Genomic DNA, 6,566 nt, shown 5'->3' with positions numbered 1-6,566 from the left:
AAAATACTGGACATCAAAGCGATCCCAAGAGGAGGGGAAAACAGAATCATTAAATATATTTTACATTACTTCTCATATTCAAGATATATAAAGTAATGTATGATACCAAGGAGCAAGGGTTTCTGCAGTTACCAGAAAGTGTAGTTTTACTGAAGTTAGTTTTTATGCTGAGAGACACAGCAGTCTCTCATTTATTCTCGGCGCTAAGTATCTGTGGCACTTTTTGCTTCCATGAGAAACCCAGCACCTAAAATATGTTCCTGTTCACACTGCACGCAAGCCAGATGTCCCAAGGCCAGGTAGGAAAGACTGGAATTTTCAACTGCAATCTCTGTGACACAGAAAGAGACACAACTCTCTGAGAAATGGGAAAGGGACGCTAGTCAGGTGCAGCCTTGAAGGGAAGGTACCCCAAAAGGAGAGTTAAATTCTTTAAGGCCTACATGATTCAGCTTTCTGGGAGCAACTGAAATGGTATGTTTACAGACCAGACCCTAAATAGGTGCATGGGAACTCAGCCACGTTTGTGAAGTTTGTAAGACAAAGTAGATCAGAGATCACACAACAGACCTCCTTAAAAACAAACACAGAGGTGTACTAAGGTGGTAGAGAAAGGTGCTATTCCCGAGGCAATTCTTTTCACACTCCTGGATTATGGAAGGAATGGGATTTGAAAGCAAATTCCCAAAGCAAGTATTTGATAAATAAACCAGTGAATCGTCAGCATAACAATGATGGGGGAAATTATGATGCATGTTACCTTCACCAAAGAAATGTAGAAGCTCAGAGCATCACGGATGCAAAAATTGAGCCCTTGTGAGATTTCACAGTGTGTTTGGAGTGAATTGGCAGGAAATAAAAGCAAGTTAAAAGCATGAAACTGTATGTGATTCACTACAGAAAGATTGAAATACTGCAGAAGTATTGACCACTTGAGAGGTGAACTGCTGTGATCAATCCTGTCAAGTTTGAGAGAAGGGTCCAGCAACATCAGCACTTGCAGCATGCTGTTCTCAGCACACATGAGCACGCGGCTGCTGCTGTAACTCTGCAGAGCATCGCCATCATGCTGGGGAATGGTGAAAAGTCAAACAAAAATTTCTCATTAAAGATGTTAGCAGGGAACGGGTTGTCATTGCCAGCACTTATGAAAATAATTGTGGAAAGAGAAGTAGTAAACCATATGGTGATAAAAGAGTGCTCCAAGACAGTCTTTTTCTCACCAGACATCATTATGAGGACTAAAGTCAGTAATTAAAAAGCAAGATCTAGTCAGTTTACAAAGACACCATTGTAACTGGTTATAGGCTTCAATTCATCCTGAGATCAGCAACCCACCCTAAAATTCACGGTGGTTTTGACAAGGTACCAGCATTCCCTAGTTTGGTGACACTTCCCATAGATGGCAAACAGACATTTCTGCTTTTAATAATTGCACTGGTTGCAGGCTGTGAGGCTCACAAGTATGCCTTAGGGTGGCCTGAAGGTCAAGTATACAGACACACAGGATGCTGTTTCAAGGCAAGAAGACTTGAGCAGGAACCTGGCTCTTAACCTGTCAGTGCTGTCAGGCACTTCTACTTTTCTGTTGCTTCAACTTTTTATATGCCTGTTGTAAATGTTAATTTACTTTTGTCAAACATATTGCTTTTTTCAACATTATTGCACTGCCTGCTATGCACATTCCTCCATGTAGCTCTATTCCATCAGATAGGAGTGACACATGTACAGTTTGGTATTCATTCATTACTATAACCACTTAAGCCTGAGATTAAAAAAATGTAGCATGCTAATACTGCCACTAGCACTGCTCTCTGCATGTTCAATACAGTTAGCAGAACTAAAGGGCTGCAAAACCAACCCCACATTTTTAGCTTCCCTCAATTTATACTGAAAAACTGATGGACTTTTTTTTCTACAGCATTTAAATTTACCTTGGGATTTTTAAATGCAAAAGGTAATCTCATTATTTTCTTAAACAAATATTTTGTAATTACTTGGCTTAAATTTGACTGAGTGGTTCTCACTTAGATAACAATTCCACTTTTATACACAGTAAGTTATTGCAAAAGAGTATTCACGATCGCAGGCAGCTGACATCAGGTAATGTGACATGAGATGAACACCACCCAATGATTTTATTATTATCAGTGCTCATACGCCAAGGGAAGCCCTGTACACACCCATCAATGCACAACCTGGAATTGGGCTTGTTACATATCCATGCCTAACTTACACCCCAATAATCTAATTTGATCTAATACTTGGAGAGGGCACAATAAAAGCTGAGACTGCCCAGAGTGCCCCAGATGCCCCCATCTTAATCATGTTCTTCCCAGTAACAAAGCAAGCACGCTATTCAGACCTACTCAGGTTCAGTTTTGCTGCTCCTATTGATAACTTTCCTGACAAGTTTAGCAAGTCACATGATTCTTCATTCTGTATCTTCCTTCTGCTTTCAGATGGACATCAAGACTTGTGTTTAAATGCTTTAATGAAATCTCATTTTACAGATCCATCTGTCTCTGTCTCCAGTAAACAGGAAGTTTTTCTGATTAGCAGAGAAGAGAATTTTTCATCAGACTCTCTCCAATGTTAAAAACCTCTTCAAGTCTATCCTATACACTGAGCAAAAAATTCACCTATCAGCTTTTGATTAACTTTCTCTGCAATGTTTTTAACTATTCTCTGGTTTTAACTGTCCTCTTCTACCTTTGTATCTTTGAACCTGTTTCTAATCCTGTTTCAAAAAATAGATCAAGGTCTACCTGCTAGCTACAATCTTCTGCTGGGCAGCATTTCTGGGTGGCCAACCTGAAAGGATCTCCAAGTATTTTTAAAACAGATGTATTATTTTTCAGTGGTGTTACAGAGCCTTTGATGTATACATGTTTTCACAGTCACCAGAAAAATTACCTGAGAGAGTACAACCTGCAGACAGGGCTATGAAACAAGCAACCAAATGAGTGAAGAGATTGTATGTTAGGGGACACTAAACAGCTTCTCACCCATGTGCACTTTCTTCTCTCCCAAAGTGTATTTCATCTGATTGAAAAGCAATTTCTCCCTGACAGCTTTTCTTGTTATTACTTTGAGAAAAAAAAAGGATACATACACAAACAACAACAATGAAATAATGAAATACTGTGCTTACGTAGAAATAGATTGAAAGAATACTCTATCCCTTCTTCCAGACAAGCTTTCTGGAGTTTTGTACTGTACTATAACAAAACTAAAATGGCAGTAATTAGGGTGCCCATAGGACTTAGCAAACTGAAAATACAGGGGAAAAAATCTGGGTTTATTTTACGGCTCTGAAGAAGCATGGTGAACAGATATTGCATCATGAACAATTTCCCAAGTCACTGCCATAGGGTCATTCTCAGAACCATCATGGAAGTAGAAAGACATACAGGGGAGGAAACAGGAAAGGCTGAGAAAAGTCAGGGCTGTGGTTCAACTCTGAGTCACATGGGCACTGTGAGATCCAGGAGAACAGGTACAGAGCGCACCTGATGCAGGGCTTTTCAGGAGCAGTGGTTTAAGCTTTCAGCCTCCTCTGAAATTTATAGGGAGGCTTTGTACTTGTGTGGTAACTTCACACATTCACCAAATAAGCTTCATATCACGCCACAGAGGTGAAGTCCCACAAGAAAATCTACTTCACACAGTGAAACAAGGAAATTGGTTTCCTAGACAACAACTCCATGAGGAAAGTTAGCATCTATCCTGAAATAATTCAAAATTAAGCCTTTCTAACTGTAGAAAAAAATTACTGTAAAAGCTCACCTTTCATACACATGGGCATCCTAACTGTTGATGAACACTATCCCATATCTTAGCTGTAATTAATTTTTCTCTTCATTCTTATTTAGGAAGGCAAATGTTTTATTATTTATTAATTTTCTTTAAAGCTTACAAACACAGCCTGTGTAATTTTCCTGACTTGTGCCTTTGCTCCACAGTTTTTTAAACATCTGACCTTCCTTTGGGGAAAATTAAAGTTAAATCAAAATCCAAACCTATCCGATACAAACAAGACAAGCCCACAGACAAATTGAAGGGTGGACCTATATCTGCCTCTACTGCTCTGGAGGCTAGGAGTTCCTCACAAATAATTCCACATGTAAAGGACTGACCTTTAGCACTTTTTGGCCAATATAGGCTGTATTTAATACATATTCATCCTCCTTTCCCAGTCTACTAGGGACAGGACGAGAGGATGTAGCCTCAAGCTGTGGCAGGGGATGCTCAGGTTGGACATCAGGAGAAATTTCTTCATGGAAAGGGTTGTTAAGAATTACAATGGACTGTCCAGTGAGGTGGTGGAGTCAAGCAATGATTGGACAGGGCACAGTCAGTGCTATGGTTTAACTGACAAGGTGGTCATCAGAGGTTGGATGCAATAAACCCGGAGGTTTTTCCCGACATAAGCAATTCTGTGATCCACTGCTGGTGGCATTTCAGTTTACTTTGCTGCCTTTTAACTTTTTGTGAGGTCTCTGTCCTTCTCCTGTAAGCATAGTTCCTGTTTTCAAGAATTAAATGTATTATGACAATGTGTACCTACTAACAAGCTGTAATAATGCCCAGGTGTTGGGGCCAACGTAACAGAGTGATCAATTTAGACCCTAGAAATTATTTATGAAAACCATACTTGAGGTTTACTGTGCTCTTCTAGAATGTGTCTAAACACTGAGCCTGAAAATTGTCTCTTACTCGTATAAGCTGGTAATGGCCCTTTCTTTGACAGGAAGTAATAGTAAACAATTTTTGCACGTGTGTATTTTCACTTCAGTAAGTAGCAATAAGTAGCTTAGCAATGGATGGTTGAGCCTTTTTTTTCCCCTTCCAAGGCAATTTGCAGAGGAGTCAGAAGTCATCAGATAGAGCTGAGGATAATTCTTTTTCTAAACATGTCAATCATGATACGATTTTTGTTTTAATCATCAGCTTTCTTGACTTTGCCATTCATCCCATGAGATATACTGGGTAGATATTCCATGAGATTCCAATAGTGGGCTTAAAGACCATTCAGAAAGCTTTTGGTATGTATAAAGATCTTCTGGGAACTTCAGATCATTTGTATGCTATCTCCCAACTCCCGCAAATCTGAAAAGCAAACTTTCTGGAATTGCTTGTACACTGTTTGTAAACAGCCATAATCTGTTTTGTTTGCAACTTGCTTTTTCCAGGAGGAGAATCTTGAACAGCAACCACCACAATAAATATTTTCAGAAACACTTTGGTTTGTTTACACATAATATGTGAATGCAGGAGACTGTTTTCAGCCAGCAGCCACCACAGATTTCTGAGGGTGGGGAAGCAGGGCAAGGAAGTTCATTTTGAGCCCGTGTGTTGGTTATAACATATCTATAGCAACTTCAGCTAGGAAGCAGCTTGCTGATAAAGCTTTCTTACCAAGCACTCTTGACTGGAGTCCCATCTGAAGACAGTGCTGTATTATATCTCACTCTTGAGATCTCTCCTGCCGTCACTGCTATCATACAAAAAGGGAGAATGGCAGCTTTGTAAAGAGAAAATTATTATAATGGAAATTCTACTGAACATTTTAAACACAAAGTGGTGATACATACTTGTACTTCTTATAAAACTGCTGAAAATGTGATTACACCAGGAAGACTTAGTAAGTACAAAACCTTCTTCCACAGTAACTAAAGAAGGTGTCCATCTTTTGTTGTTGATAACTCTATCACGGGAACAGGAGTATTGAGATCAGGCTTTCTAACAGTCAGCTAAGCATAGAAAGAAATATGGATTCATCATATCAAAACTGGAAAAAAAATGTAGACCTTGCTAACCGTGATACATCTGATGGCCTGAAGGGGTTAATGAAATCAGTGGAGCTGCTAGGCAATAGTTTCTGCACCCAAGCAGCAGCCACCAGTGACAGACGAGCAAAGCCATGACATACACTTTAAATCTTTGGAGATGTTCAAATTGTTTGTGTGTTGTCTTATTTTGTTTTGCACTGTTTTGCACTCTCCTGCTCACTTGCCCAAGTTGAGCTGCTAGGAAGACTGGGTTTTGCAACTGCCTCAATGCACTTATTATCCCACTGTTGAAGGTACTTAATCACTGGATACCCACTGATTTTGGTGGGGTTTAGCTGCAGAGTTGCTCCTAATAAATGCACTCAGTCACTGCCTGCGTTCAGAAATAATGGCTTTCCTCCTGCCTGCTGCCAGTGTAGATGTTATTATCGCAGAGAAAAAAATAATTGAACAAAAATATCCCAGATGCGGAGACAGACGGCAGTACCCACGAGTCAGCATCAGGCAGGCCTGTGTTAGCAGGGAAGCTTGGCACAAGCTGTAGTGAGGCAGGGTTGTGCTGGCTACTCAGCTAGAAACGGTATCTGAGGAAAACAAACCACTGTTCTCAGTGTGAATGCTGAGCGTATGAGGGGCTGGAGAATGCGCTCAGCGATAACTTGGTAGGTATAGGTGAGAAAATGATAATGCAAACTCTGGAGTAAATTGGATGGGCTTGTCAAAGCCAGAGCAGACAAAATGTTGCCATGGTTATTGAGTCCCCCAAATAAA

This window comes from Empidonax traillii, unplaced genomic scaffold, assembly GCF_003031625.1.
Source record: "Empidonax traillii isolate 1590-97213 ecotype Southwest subspecies unplaced genomic scaffold, ASM303162v1 scaffold340:size591717, whole genome shotgun sequence".
In the NCBI taxonomy this organism is placed as follows: domain Eukaryota; kingdom Metazoa; phylum Chordata; class Aves; order Passeriformes; family Tyrannidae; genus Empidonax; species Empidonax traillii.
Note: the sequence above shows the minus strand (reverse complement) of the source record.